This window comes from Macaca nemestrina, chromosome 3, assembly GCF_043159975.1.
Source record: "Macaca nemestrina isolate mMacNem1 chromosome 3, mMacNem.hap1, whole genome shotgun sequence".
NCBI classification, from domain to species: Eukaryota; Metazoa; Chordata; class Mammalia; order Primates; family Cercopithecidae; genus Macaca; species Macaca nemestrina.
In genome coordinates this window covers 150,667,357-150,683,917 of record NC_092127.1, presented here as the reverse complement: position 1 = coordinate 150,683,917, position 16,561 = coordinate 150,667,357, and the positions used below count along the sequence as shown (strand labels likewise).

General features: G+C 35.5%; 1 non-coding gene across 1 annotated transcript; it reads right to left on the bottom strand.

Annotated features, from left to right (window-relative positions):
* Positions 1 to 1,457: 1,457 nt before the first annotated feature.
* LOC112427743 (U6 spliceosomal RNA) lies at positions 1,458 to 1,563 on the bottom strand. Its single transcript, XR_003019474.1, has one exon. It is a non-coding gene; the product is annotated as a U6 spliceosomal RNA (small nuclear RNA).
* Positions 1,564 to 16,561: the final 14,998 nt, after the last annotated feature.

Below are 16,561 nucleotides of genomic sequence, written 5' to 3'. Positions count from 1 at the left end.
AAGGATCTAGAACTAGATGTACCATATGACCCAGCCATCCCATTACTGGGTATATACCCAAAGGATTATAAATTATGCTGCTATAAAGACACATGCACACGTATGTTTATTGCAGCACTATTCACCATAGCAAAGACTTGGAATCAACCCAAATGTCCATCAGTGACAGATTGGATTAAGAAAATGTGGCACATATACACCATGGAATACTATGCAGCCATCAAAAAGGATGAGTTTGTGTCCTTTGTAGGGACATGGATGCAGCTGGAAACCATCATTCTTAGCAAACTATCACAAGAACAGAAAACCAAACACCGCATGTTCTCACTCATAGGTGGGAACTGAACAATGAGACCACTTGGACTCAGGAAGGGGAACATCACACACAGGGGCCTATCATGGGGAGGGGGGAGGGGGGAGGGATTGCATTGGGAGTTATACCTGATGTAAATGACGAGTTGATGGGTGCAGCACAGCAACATGGCACAAGTATACATATGTAACAAACCTGCACGTTATGCACATGTACCCTACAACTTAAAGTATAATAATAATAAATAAATTAAAAAAAAAAAAAAAAAAAGAGTTCAAGACCAGTCTGGCCAACATGGTGAAACCTCGTCTCTACTAAAAGTATAAAAATTCGCAGGGCGTAGTGACACATGCCTTAATCCCTGCTACTCAGGAGGCTGAGGCAGAAGAATTGCTTGGACCTGGAAGGCGGAAGCTGCAGTGAGCTGAGATGGTGCCACTGCACCCCAGTTGGCAACTGAGCAACACTCAATCTCAAAACAATAGTGATAAACCATCAGATTTTGTGAGAACTCACCCACTCTCATGAGAACAGCACGGGATAAACCACCCGCATGATCCAATCCCTTCCCACAAGTTCCTGCCCTTGACATATGGGGATTATGGGGATCACAACTCAAGATGAGATTTGGGTGGGGACACAAAGTTTAACCATATCAGTAGTTTTGTTTGAAATTATTTGAGAAATCTCCAAACTACTTTCCACAGTAGCTGCACTAATTTACATTCCCATCAACAATGTATAAGCCTTCTCTTTTCTTAGCAACCTCACCAGAAACTGTCATTTCTTGGCTTTTTAGTAATAATCCTTTTGAGTGGTGTGAGGTGGTATCTCATTGTGGTTTTGATTTGCATTTCTCTGATGGTTAGTGATGTTTAGCATTTTTTCTTTTTTGTTGACTGCTTGTGTGTCTGTCCACATTTTTTGCCCATTTTTAATGAGGTCTTCTGTTTTTTGCTTATTATTTTGTTTAAGTTCCTTATAGATTCTGGCTATTAGACCTTTGTTGAAAGCATAGTTTTTAAATATTTTCTCCCATTCTGTAGGTTGTCTGTTTACTCTGTTGATAACTTCTTTTGCTATGCAGAAGTTAAGTTTAATTAGTCTCACTTTTTGTTTTTGTTGCCATTGCTTTGAGGACTTAAAAAACATGAAATGTCTCATGAATTTGCTTGTCATTCTTGAAGAGGGCCATGCTAATCTTCTCTGTATTATTCCAATTTTAGTATGTGTGTTGACAAAGTGAGCATTTATTTCTGAATTATAAAAATATTTTTGCAGAAATTATGGTTAGAGTCTAAGTTTCTTTTCAAATAAACATAATTTTAAAATCAGGATTTAGAAATCCTAAATGTATATTTTTGAAAATTTTCCGAAATTACAGTAGTGAAAATAAGTCTTTACAATTAATTATTCAGTTTTTAAATGTTATGAAAAGCTAATTTATTGTGAATACAAGAGGTTCCACTTAAAAATAATCCATAAAATGTTAAATTGGTAATAACAGTTACAGCAAATTCAAGACATTTAGAATATTATGTGTCTTAAAAACTGGTCAAAACTTTATCAAAATGTGTTTCATAAAGGTAAATCCATTTGTTTATTTCTATATTCTTGCTGAGAAGACCTAGAAAAAGCTGGAACAAAAAACGAATCTGTTTTATTATACCAAAGAACTCTCAAGGCAGAGAGAAATTATAAGGCCAAGGTCTGGGAGAGAAGAGAAGACTATGGAAAGAAATTGAGAAGTTGAGGCCATATTATCCCTAAAGGCGAATGCCAATTACACAGATTACCGAGAAGCTGAGAAGCCAAACAACACATTTGACAGATTCATGTACAGCAAAGTCAAAAACTGTAGTCCAGCACCCACTAAGAATCAGAGGCTGTACTAAGAATCAGAGGCTGTGGTAAACATCTTAGGTTCAGGTTCAGGATCAAAAAGTACCTTATCTTTGGAATATTAGGAATAAGAGGGAAAGAAAACAGAGCATTTGGCATTAAAACTTTAAACAAAAGAATGTAGAAGAAAGATAGTAATAAAGATAGGAAGGTAAATTTATAAAATAGAAAATAAAGATACAATGGAGATGTGTCTACGACACCAAAACTAAGGTTCTTTGAAAATATAAATATGTTGTTAAATCTCTAGTAAGATTTATCAAGACAAATAGAGTCTTAACACAAATAATATTATGAATAAAAATGATGTAACTTTATAGATTCTATAGACACTTAAAAGGTCAAAAAGTGATGTTAATAAAAATGAATTGGAAAATGTATGCTAAATTAACATATTTGTATATAAAATTACCATAATACACAAATGAATAAAAGAGAAAAATCTGAATAGTCCCCTAACTACTAAAAAATAAAAGTCAAATATATAATTTAAAATTCTTCTGCAAAGAAAACTCCAGGCCGAGATAGTTTTACCCGAAAATTCTATCAAATGTTTTAAAAATAATATACCTGGATTTATACACATAAACTATCCCAGAGAACAGAAGAAAAGAAAATAACTTCCAACTTATTTAATTAATCCAGCATAATTTTGATCTAAAACAAGCCAAGAACCTGAAAAGTAAGAAAGGGAATAGATGTCATGAGTTCTAAGTTAGAAGGTAGCAACAAAAAAAAGAGAGAATGGAAAGAGTGAAAGGGCTTCTATATTGCTGGAGAAAATATTTGCCTCAGAATAAACAAGAGAGAACTTCTGTAAATCAAGAAGAAAATTTCAGACAGCTCAATAAATAAATAAAAGAGTCACTTGATTATCTAAATGGGAAATAAGCATTACAACGTCATTAGTAGTGAGAGAAATACTACTGAAACAATAATGGAAAGCACTGCACATAAACCAGAATTGCCAAAATTAACAATCTGACAATATCAACTTCTGGTTTGGGAAAGAACACACTAGCTGGTATTGGACTTAGCCTATTGATGTAAATAACTACGCAACTGCACATAATATATAAGGCTTCTGTTTTCAGACACTGGGTAATAGGCAACACCAGAATGAGACCCTTGAGAGAAGGAAAACACACAGTACGAGCTCCATGTTATCCTTGGTTTTATCCTGGGACACTTTCCAGAACATGGCAAGGGGAAGTGAAGCACCGTGAAGATTGGCAATTTATCTGGGTAGTAGCAGTGGAGCTTTCAGTTTGAAGACGTTAAAGCAATTGGAATTTGCAGGGCAAAGTGCAGAAGAGGAAGAAGCTCCAGAAAGGGATAAGCAGAAATTCACATGGAGGTTATCCTAGGGTTCTAACTGAAGTATGGGTTGTGCATACTCAGAGGGTGGAATCCATGAAGCATAGCAGAAAGCAACTGTTAGAGCATCTGAAAGCCAAACAGGTTTAAAAAGGTCATGCAGTGTCTGAAAATATTGGAGTTTACCATGCCTGGAAACACTGGAGTTCTACTCAACCCAGAGTGAAAGTCTGCACTGAGCACATTGGACATGCAGCTGAACCTCAAAAAGTCATGATTTAGGTGAAAGAGCCGTATCCTAGAATTAAAGCCACAACTTAGAATTATGTTTACCCTAATAAAACCTAAAATCAAGCCGAACAGAATCAAGAGAATTTAATTGATTGTCATACAAAATTCAAAAACCTTTAAAATGACACAATATAACATAAACTCCTTAAAATGTATCAATAACAATGTCCAGAACACAATAAAAAATTACTGAACTTATAAAAAAATTAGATGTTAAACTCCTTGTTACTGTTCATAGCTCACTGAGATTGTGTTCATTTTTTGAAATCAGTTTTCTACTTATGCTTCAGTGTGAATAATTTATTTTCAAATGTACTTAATTTCACAAATCTTTTCTTGTCTTATAAATAATGTACTGTCAAAGTTAAAACAAGTTTTTATTTATATTTTCACATTTTTATTTATTCATAGTTTTTTATTTCCAAGTCTTACATTTGGTTCTATTTTAGTTTCCTTATTGCTTCTGAAATTCTCCAGAAAGAAAGGGACCCACATCTGGTGAGGGTCTTTGTGCTGATAAATCCCATGGTAGAAAGTCAAAAGTGCAAAGAGAGAAAAGAGAGAGAGAGAGCATGCAAGAGGGGGTCAAACTTTTCCTTTTACTAGGAACCCACTCTTATGATAACAAACCACTCCCATAATAGCAGCGTTAATCCATTCATGAAAGCCATGCCCCCATGACCCACACTCATTCCTTTAAGCCTCACCTCCCAACACCTCCTCATTGGGAATCACGTTTTCAACATACGAACTTTGAGGGACACACTTAAGCTATAGCATGTGGTGAGAAACATCAATGCACAAATCCAAGCAGTAGAGCAAATGCTAAAATGAATACATATAAGGGAAACAACACCTGGGTACACTGTGATTATCCTACTGGAAAGCAACAACAAATGGAAAATCTAGAAAGTATACAGAAGAAAAAAATAAAGACACATTATATTCAGGGAAACCATGACTAGAAAAAAAGGCTGATTTCTCATCATAACGATGAAGACCAAAACATAATGGAAGGTCATTTTTAAATTGCTGAATGACAAAAGAAGGAAGACATCAACAAAAATTCTACATACTTCAAAAATGAAAATGAAACAATGATAGTTTTGGATAAATTATAGGTGAGATATTTCATCACGAGTAGGTTATACCTGTAATAAATGCTAATGGAAGTGCTTTAGAAAAACAATCCAAATTTTTATCTGATATGCTATAGGTTGAATCGTGTCCCTCAAAAATTCATACGTCGAAGTCCTAACTTTAGTACCTCAAAATGCAAACTTGAAAATAGGATTATTTCAGATATAATTACTTAAGATGAAACCACATTGGAGTAGAGTGAACCCCTAATTCAATATGACTGAAGTACCTATAAAAAGGGAAATTTAGACACATCTAATCTATGATTTCAGAAGCAAGTTAGTAGTCCATACGGGAGGAGGGAAGGTGTATAACATGAGACAGGTCACAACTGTTTCCTGGCTTAGATAATCACTATGGACATTCTTCACCTTGTGATAATTCATTAAGCTGTGTATTTCTAATTTATGTGTGTTTCTTTATAGATATTACATTCAGTAAATTTGAAAGAAAAACAAGTTAACAATGGAGCAAATGACAATGATATAATTCTATTCAAGAATTACACTAACACTCTTCTAAAGGGCAAATAATGTTTCTGTTAGTTTTTTTTTTTTTAACTTCAGAGTTGTGTGACCTTATCTATAGGAAGTACAATCTGTTGTACATAATAAAAACATAAATTTTAAAACACAATTCAGATCTTGCCATAGCCTACTGAAAACTCCCAGTGACTTCTTATCGCTAAGAACAAAAGCCACAGCATGAAAGCTTTCATATGATCTGGCCCCTAGTTGTTATTCTGACTTCATTCCTTATTTCTCGCTTTGTTCCAGAACTCTAAATTCCTCCCTGAACCTTGCTTAAACATACTCAGCAGGCCTCCACTTCAGGGTGCTTCCCCTTTTTACTTAGTCTAGAGTGTTCTTACCTCACAAGTGTGTTCCCTTGCATCACTGTTTTAATTGTGGTGTTGCTCAAGTGGCATCTCCCCAGCAAAGTCTTATCTGAACACCCTATTTTAAATTCCACCCTCATCTACCAGGTACACTCTCTCTTCTTACTCAGCTTATTACTGGCATTATGTTTATGTGTTTGCACATAGGCACAAGAAATTTACCTGTGTGCACATCATTTCTTTGTTAGCATGTAAAATATGCCTGGCATAGAGAAGGCATTCTACATACTTTTGTGAAATGACTAAATGAATGAATACATGAGTTAATACATGAATGCAAGGTTTTCAGCAAAGGATTGGGAAAAAGACTGGAAAACTTTAATACAATTTACCAATGTCAAGATACTTTTACACTGTGGGTCCATCAGCCATAAGTTTAGCAAAGTGAAGGCAATTTGTTAACACAAGGGGGCAAAGATGTGGAATTACTTATTAAATGAATTTCTGCAAACTAGAAAACACAGAAGCCATTGTTAATAATGCTATTAGCTGACTGCTCACATTTCGAGGTATAGCTCAGAGCACTCCCAGGGGAAAGAAAATAAAAAAACCTTGTTAAGAATGTAGTATTCTGCACAGGTTGTTGTTAACTGTTAATTAATTTTATCTTCTCTTGGTACTAAAATCTTTATCCCCTAGCCTAAGTATTCTTATACGACATCTTGTAGGCTCTTTTAACTCACAAATCTATAATGAATTTTTTGAGAATAACTAAAACTAAATTGAGACTCCTTAGAATTGGGTGTGTCTAATTGAAACACACTATATGTACATATAATTAGTGAAAAGGGAGTAAAAAATAATTTCTGATTCCTAACAATGGTCTCTAATCCAACATTATCAAGAAACAAATGTTGTCCTCTCTGAATTTTCTTCTTAGTGCATGGTTTGGCTACAGACATCTGCTGTCTATGCTAAATGTCTTCTTCTTCCTTCAGGAATCTTTCAGATTAATAATTACAAGCATACGATTTGAAGTTAGTCAGGATTGGCTCCAAGTCCCAGTCTTGAAATCACTAGTTATGTTATCTTGAGTGACTTACCTAAATTCTTCAAGATCCAGTTCACCTTTTAAAAAAAAATGAGATTAACTGTACATATTTTTTATGATCATCCTTATTATGAGGCTTAAAAGCAATAAGATTGTGAAATATTCAACTCCGTACTTGGCATACAGTAATCATTCAGTAAATGTAAAGTAGTGTAAGAGCCAAAAAGAAATAATTTATTTATAGGATAAAATAATTTAATATATTAAGCTTATGTACTTTCTCCATATCAGACATTAAGTATTTAACATTTATTTGTTAATTCCAAAGAGAGACTTTGTTTTCTCTAGTATCCTCTGCAACTTTCTGTCTTTTGTTAGAGGGCTCTGTGTCTATCACCAGCCACTCTGTGGGAATATAATTCTTTATTAAGTCAATAAGAGGCAAGATTTGTAATCCCCTTTTTGAAAGAACAGTCTCCTCTTGTTTGAGAAAGAGCTTTCCATGGTTTGGAGGCATTGCCACCATGGTACTTCCTGTGTGACAGTACCAAACTTTCCCTGGGAAAGAGTAAATCAAGGAGCTACTAGGTCATCCAGTAATGCTCCTTGTCTGGGTTGCATGGGTTCCTGTACACACGAATAGTGTCCTCTACTTGATATTTGGCTCAGATTTGCCAAGGGCTTTTGCTGTTGCATTACATTTGCTCAGTCTAGTTATGTCTCTTATATTTTGAGACTTGGAAATGGAATTTCAGCTCCTCAGTTCCAAAGGCACCACCTGAGGCTGTTGTGTGATTCAAGTATTTTCATCTCCTCCTGCTCTTTTGCTTTGAAATCAGTAAGGTTATGTGTAATCAAAGAACAAATATGATCGCTCAAAGGAAAATTAGTAGCTGGTAAATTTAGAACTAACCCCCCATATGCGACTTCACACAGAGATTGTTTTTCATCTTTCTCTGCATGTCACATAGCTCATCTAAATGAGAAGTACAAATGTTTTCAAAGGCAGCTCCGTACATAGCTCAAAACTGTGAAATAATGGTGAAAAAGGAGTTTTTAATGTATTATCAGTTCTGCCCACCTGACTTTCCATTGAACCCAAGATACATTAATGATGTGAATGTGCTTTTAATGATTTTTTATTAACTGGACAAAGTTACATCATTTAGAAAAGAGTATTTGAATATTCATAACATTATATAGTAAATGTGCATGATTGAGAAGGACAAATTCATCAGTAGTTGAATATCTACTTTACGGAAAATATTGTAATAGATTTTGCGAGAATACAAAGATGACTGAAAACAGTTGCTGACCTCAAGGATTACACCATCAAGTTGTAGACAAGGCATAACTCTATGGAACCATAACTTGCAAATACATATACTTCCATGCTAAAAACTCAAATTAGTTATTTGAGGAAAATCCCATTGTGTAAGCCAGAGTTTGCATTATGTATATCTGGGAAATATGCCATTTGAGTAAAAAAACCAATTCCTTTTTGCAAATGGTCTTAACATTGTGTGGAAGAAAGATTAGTAGGGGAAAAAAGTCCCAAACATCAACTCAAGAGATTACTTGTTGTAACACTGGACGTTTTGCTAACTCTCAAGGTTTTACATGTCTGTGTTTTACATATCCCATCACCTACCATCTCTAGTGGGCAGAGACACTTTAGTCCCAGCCCTGCTTTCAGAGCTATTGTGCACTTGCATCCCTGTTTCCCTGCTAGGTTCTCACTAAGGCTCAATTTCTCACTCTGGAATCCATTATTAATTCTGTTGCCTTCATACATTCTCAATTCGGAGCTCTACTTTCCTGAATTCTACCTTTATATGATGTTTGATTTTTTTCCAGAGTATGCCTTTATTCTTTGCCTCAGTCCCTTTTCCTGCATTATTAGTGTTTTCTTTTTTTCTGTTTGCTGCCTTAGTGAAAATGTAAAAGTTCATTACCACATGAAGCATTAGAAACCACTTTTCTGGAGCTATTACTCATGACATGATGGTTGATTTATAGCAGTGAGTCTTATTCAGATACTAATATACACAGGAAGAACCAAATAAGTCCTAATTTATAAAAATTAAAATGAACTAGAACAGCATTTCAAAGAGAGTTCCACGGGTATCACAAGAAGTGCCTGGTATATTTGTAAATGATCAATTTTGATTAGAAATGACTATAAATTTAGAAAGGATATATATCTTTATGTCTGGGATGGTCTAGAACTTTCAGGGGTTATAAAAAATCTTAGTTCCTGAAGATGAATAGGATTGAGAAGGTGAAGAGTGTTGTTCTAGTTGAAGAAAATCTATGAATAATGGTGTATACATAAATGTTTTGTAAGTTGAACTTCACTAAGAATAATAGGATATATGCAACTGAGGTCTAACTCTGCCAGAATTCTAGGCTTGGATCTGATTCTTCTTTCCTCTGTTTCCCAGGTGAATTCTTGGCAATATATGGAGAGTATTTGTATGTATATGAGAGAGGATGGTGGTGGGGAGGATGGTGGGGAGAGAGAGAGAATGTATGTCTGCGTGTGTGTGTGTGTATGTGTATGTGTGTGTGCATGTGTGTGTGAGCACCCATAGGTTTCTTCATGAGGTAGTCAGATACTGTTCCATTATGTGCCTCTGTGCTGACTGTGGGGATTTCATTCAATTGAAAAGTAAATGTAATAAAGCTGTAGAGAAAGGAATACTACTATATTAAAGGATAAGCTTTGAAATATATTCCAAAGAACACTGTTAGGGGCTTAGGGGAAATCTCATTTCACTTGCTAACTTTTCTAATTCAGACCAGGTATATAACCTGTCTCCTGAGAGGATAAAGCTATGCTTAATAAGCCTGAGTGAGACCAGTCAACACCAAGCAGAAAATGATGACCTTTCTCATCCCTTTTGTTTTCAGCAACAACGTGAAGGTTAAATAGTGGGGTGTCTGTTATATCATTGACACTATAAGTATAAATATTAAATAATGTGCTCACCTCATTGTCATTTCTAGTTCTTTTCATGGGTGTTTTGTGGCAACTAGGGCTACTTATGCCATACTTTTCATGGGACTATTTCAATACTTTGCATTGACCTATCTGATTTATAATTTTTCTGCATACAGATTTTCCTTTTTTTCTAGGCATTTTAGCTTTGCTTGCCCCCATCGAGGTTTTCTTCACTTGTTTTCTCCATTGTGTATTATGCAGTCTCAGATTTACTCATTGCTCATTCATTACTCTTTGAGAAAACAGAAAATACATCATAGAGATGAAAAAATAGTAGAATCAGAGATGGAAATGAAAGATGGCAATGTGATAATTATACCTCTAATTCTTTTCTTCTAGGCTCCAGAAATTTTAAAACTCTCAGGCTTTCTTAGGGCCTTCCCACAAACAAGTTTGAGGGGAAAAAAACTGCTGATGACATCCCAAAAAATGGCATTATTATTTCCTTACATAAGACAAACAAAAAGTCTTTAGAGGCCGAACATCAAAGATGATGAGCAACAGAAGCCTATTCAATACTATCAGGTCTAAGTCCCTTTCAAGAGCACCTTACTCTCTCTCTAAAGGGCACAATCTTCTTGTCTTCAACTCTACTGGAGAGTAGTTTAGGGAATGCAATTTTTCTACATCTGTAAGTCCTTTTTTTTCACATGAACAATTGAAAAACAACATCGTTCTTTCATCTTGTTTTCAAGGACTCTTGAGAAAATGGATGGCCATTATATTTTTCTGCAATATTCAGGTTAAGCCATAGTTGCAATTCTGCCTTGTAAATGGCGTAAATAAAAAAGGCAACAATCATAGATGGATGATAATCTCCATGATTCTAGAGTGTGAATTTGAGATAGCAAGTACAGCAGCAGTACTCAATATATGAATCATGGAAGATACATGTGAGTGCATCAAATGACTACTCCTAACTCCATGTCATAAATCAGCAAACCAGAGCCCAAAGAAATGAAGTGCTATGACTTGACTTCACAGTTTTCTCCATGATTGTTGAGTGAGAATTCAACTCAAGACCCTGGTTTCCTATGATAAATACTTCAAGAAATAAGTGTTATATTCACCTATGAAAAATATAGCTCAAAGTACAGAGGTTTTAAAATATAAATGCATTTTGAGTTTGCATTTTAATATATTTCATAATTTCTTCATTTTCTTCAAGAAAACCTGAAAATGAGAAAGGAGCCAAAAGAAAACTTTATCTTCTACCAATTATGCAAATGATTCTTTAATAGTCTACTAACTAAATATTTTTGGTAATTATTATTTACACTAAAATCTGTAGTCACGTCACCATGGGAAGGTCTTTAACAGAAGAACTCCAGAAAATAGATGCTACTTTTATTGGGGGGGTCTTCAGAAAGCACCTATTGCCTTCCTAGGCTTTTTGGTTATGTTAATGAAGTAATATGAAATTTATGAAAATAAGTTGAAATAATGCATTGCTAGTCTGATAAATCTAGAAGAAAAATAATTCCAGATGCATTAATGAACCTTTATGAGAATGTTGAACCACACTTAAATAGTCTGTCTTTCCAGAGAACTCGGAGAAATGTGTTATATGAGGACACATTTCATCTTAGTCAGAAGTGGGCATTAATCAGTCTATCAAGTATTTTTAAACCTCTGTTTGGCTTTCAGATCCTCTAACAGTTGCTTTCTGCTATGCTTCATGGATTCTACCCTTTGAGTGTACACAACCCAGACCTCAGCTAGAACCCAAGGATAACCTCCATGCAGATTTCTGCTTATTCATTTCAGGGTCTTCTTCCTCTTCAGCACTCTGCCTTGCAAATTCCAATTGCTTTAACATCGTCAAACTGGAAGCTCTATCTCTACTGCCCAGAGAGACTGCCAATCTTCATGGTGCTTCACGACCCTGTGCCATGTTCTGGAAAGCATCCCAGGACAAAACCAAGGATAACATGGAATTCATGCATGTGTTTTCCTTCTCTCAAGGGTCTCATTCTGGTGTCGCCTGTTACCCAGTGTCTGAAAACAGAAACTTTATATGTTGTGTGCAGTTGTGTGGTTATTTACATCAACAGGCTAAGTCCAATACCAGCTAGTGTGTTCTCTCCTGAAGCAGAAGTTGATATTGTCAGACTGTTAGCCCATATGTGTCTATTGTGCCTGTGGCATGGAGGAAGCCTAATGTCATGAGACAAACACTAAGCTAGAAGTCATAATAAACTCAGTTCAAGTCTTCAAATGCCATTTCTTATGTGTATGACTCTGGAAATGCCATTTACCTTCTTTTAGCTTCAGTTTCACCTCTGCCAAAGAGAACAATATTATTTATCTCATAGGAGAAAGTGAGGTTTCAACAAGATGGATATAGGACCGATATATTAGTTCTATATTTTTTTAATTTAAAGTTGACATGATTTTGAAAACTCAGGATAAGTGACTCCTAAAATAACTCTTGAATATGAAATACTGTAATTTGTTTTTTTGTGGTTTTTTTTGTTTTTTTTTTTGTGCATGTGTCTTTTTTTAAAAAATTATTATTATTATTATACTTTAAGTTCTAGGGTACATGTGCATAACGTGCAGGTTTGTTACATATGTATACTTGTGCCATGTTGCTGTGCTGCACCCATCAACTCGTCAGCACCCATCAACTCATCATTTACATCAGGTATAACTCCCAATGCAATCCCTCCCCCCTCCCCCCTCCCCCCTCCCCCCTCCCCATGATAGGCCCCAGTGTGTGATGTTCCCCTTCCCGAGTCCAAGTGATCTCATTGTTCAGTTCCCACCTATGAGTGAGAACATGCGGTGTTTGGTTTTCTGTTCTTGTGATAGTTTGCTAAGAATGATGGTTTCCAGCTGCATCCATGTCCCTACAAAGGACACAAACTCATACATTTTTATGGCTGCATAGTATTCCATGGTATATATGTGCCACATTTGTCCATCAGTGACAGACTGGATTAAGAAATACTGTAATTTGAAATAACTTTAATCATTTGAAGAAGCCCCAGAATGTTGCCCACACCCCAAGAAAGTTATCTTAATCCCTAGTCAATCAAATGAACAAAACATATAATAAAATAATTAAATGTATAATGCTGCCTTTAAACTCAAAATCTGCCAGTGACTTCAGAGCACACAATTATAGGAAATAAAGGAAACTTAGCAAGGTATTTCTTGAGATATAAGTAAATATAATTTTATATTTAAAATGTAACATCATGACTGTGGTAACAAATCTAATAATTCCAATAAGGCACGGGACTGAGTTGTTAAGTTGCAAACAGACAAAGAGGGTGGGCTACTGTGAAAACAGTGTGAGAACCAGACATCCATTGATTCAAATAGTTTTCTTCCATGTGTTATATGACACTGGATATGTTATTTGACCTTTCTGGCCTCAAATGCATTTTCCACAAAATAGAGAAAATAATATCTAATCAGTAATGTCAACACGAGAGTAACACGGGCTATGATATGTAATATCTCTGGCACAAAGTAGGTATTCTGCCATTATTGGCAAATTTCCACCATCCTTAAAATGTTTTTCAATTTTTTAGTCTCATAAAGGACATAATAAACAAGAGTTTTTAAAAATAATATTAGTTTAATCCATTAGTTTGCCAGTAAATAAACGGGATTCAGAAATAAAAAGGGGCAAACATTATCTCCACACTTGAGGAACTGTGATAGTGTCTTGCATACATCATTTAGAAATTGCTCCCAATATGTTGCATGCATTGATCAAAGGATTTTTCTGTGCTAGAAATAAACAGAACCTGGAGCAAAAGAATGTATTTCTGCAAATATACCTTTGCATAAATAAACAAAAGTATTCCTGTGTGTAACATTTTATTTCCCATGTAGCACAGTTATGCCCTTAAGTTGCAAGTTTAGGCATTAATAATATTATCTAGTAGTAGTAGTAATCGTTATTAATTTAACCCTTACTTATTAAAGGAAAATGCCATTTCTCACTCCAGGTATCCAAGATCAGAAATTTGGAAAGCATACTTATAGACTTTCCTCAGTCCTTCATTTATTCTACCCTAGTGGGAGTGAAGTGAAAACTGATGGGTAACTTTGGGAAGAATAACTATAACTTCTTGGCTTATTTTCACTTTTTTCTTTGGTTAATAAGTCTATCCTCAAAGAGAATACATTTTCTTCTTTTCTCTATGCAACTCATGAATGGGAGAGGATGTCTATTTCTCAAATTCTGAATTGCCAAGTAGTGCGCTTGGCTAACCAACCTAGAGGTACAATTGCCAACCCAGTCTCTGACATTATGTTGGCTTCCATTTTGATTTTTTCCTCCTAACTTGTTCAGTTTTTACCAGGGATGAGGGGGTGAAATAATAATTTTAAGTGGCTTTATTGACCCTAAACCCTAAATACATAGGCCAGAAATATTAAAAAATAAAACCAAAGAGTAGAATTTGGGGTAGCAAAACATACACTTGGAGAAGCAATTAGTAGCTTAAAGACAAGTGGTTTGGGCCTTGGTCTTCTCTTATTAGTAATCTTCAGAGGTTAATTTTAGGTCCAGATGGGTTTTAAGACCCTGACATTGACCAAATTGAAAATTTTAACCCCATCCCATAGTATTTCGACTGTGGTAGTTGATTGCAACTCGCTGTGTTTTTGTCCAAGGGAAAAAAACACTATTGAGATTTAAACAAAGGCCCCTGGATCTAAGGAAAGACTACAAGGGGGGTGCCAATGAGAGATGATTTGAAACGGGGAAAAGAAGATGGGAGCCTCAGCTAGGATCGACGAGGCCACTCAGCTCTCAGCAGAGGCAGACTCTATCAGAAAGAGTCAAAGCTCCAGGGCCTTAGCAAGAATAGGGATCCAGATTTGGGATGCTGCAGACCCTTCTTCAGGTGCAGCTTTTTCTAAGGAAGTATGGCTGAGGCAAATGTTCCATTGCAAGGAATAGGACTCTTAGATCATAGCAGACAAACAGTCTTTGCTGCTTTTAAATTGCTGGATAGTGAAGTCCTGCATATGTCTCTGAGTATTAGAGATGTTTTAGCTTTAAACTGTTATTGACAGACATCTCTAGACCAGATGCTCCAAATTCCATTCTGCATGTAGGGCCAAGAAAATAATAGTAGGAGGGCATATCATGAGGAATGCCATAAACTCAAAAAACAATTTGCTATTTCGTGGTTTTATGGTGGCACTGGATTGGACATCTCCAGTTTGAGGAGGAAATTTTGTTAGGAGTAGGTTTCTTGGCAAGAGGCGCTGGAAATAACCATTCTGGCATAAGACTGAAAATATGTACTTACAAGAGTACGCACCTGGCAACTGAGTAGCCACCCTTGAAAACTTCTAAACTTTGTAAGTAGACTGCGTGTCACTTTTGGAGACAAGAGGCCAGTGCATAAACTGATTATCCCTTCAGAAATGTGATTGCAGGACACCAAAATTAACTTCTTGGTAGGAGAGTTCTCCCAATTGAGTTTAAATTTACAAGTCATGGATTTAGAATTTAGAATACCTGGAACAATCTGAGTGGCATCCTGGCAAGACTACAACCAAAACAATTACCTTCTCCAGTCAAAAGGAATTTCCTCTCTGGACTTTGGCATCATTAAACACTTAGTTTTGCAAACATATTTTTTTTTCCTGGAATAACAGCTTTAGAAATAACTATTCACTTCTTACTTTAATTGGAAAGATATAATGATTTTTGTTTCTTATTAACTCTTTGAACTCTACAAAGAGAGGCCCTACAAATACTTTTCAGACCATTAAACATTTTTTACTTATGCTAGAGAAAAACAATGTAACTGCTGATAGAAATCAGTTCTACTCCAGCATGAAGAATAATTCTGGCTGGGACCGAACTGAAGAAGCTGAAGATATTCAATATTGTACTTTTATTTCTTTGAATTTTGATTAAAAGAGTAACAGAACTTGATTTTTTGTACTATGAAAGTGGCTAATATATTTAGACTTTAATTTCTCTCTGAGAAGGTAATAATGGGATCAATTTTGCATACAAAAATTAGCATCTTGACACTGGCATCTTGAAATATCTTAATGTTGTTTAATCTCACTACAGAATCTCTAATATATTATGTTATAGACCAGAAAAAATCTTGAATAGAAATAGATTATGCAGTGAACTTGGACCTTAGTTATTAAATGGCCTTAGATTGGGTTTCATTAATACATGATTTTAATCCATTTCAGAATTTTGGAGATAAGCTCTATATTGTCCACATCTGATCCCAAGGAAATGCTCAAAAGAACAGTGGTTAGTATGTTGGAGTGACATCTTGAAAATGAGAGACTGTCCAAATACAGCATACTGCTAATCACTTTCCTTGAGAGATGATAGGCCCCCATTTTATCAAACCCCATGCTTTTATTGGAGCGAAAACCAGGGTGACCCTTTACTCCTAGTTCCATGAGGAAAGATTTCCTTGAATATTCCTGGCCTCTTCTACTGTCACAGAGAGGAATAAAAGCCACAAGCCTGTGTTCAAATCCTACCTCCTTCACTTAATAATTGTGTGGCACTGAGAAAAATTAAACTCCCTCTGCTTTCCATCTCTCACTTACAGAATGTGGACATCAAACATGTTTACAAAGATGTTGTATGGATTAAATCAAATTCTACATGTAAAGTGTTTAGAACAGTGCCTATCCAAAGTACTGTGTAAGTGTTAGCTACTATTTGTCAAATCTCTCTACATTTTCTTTATT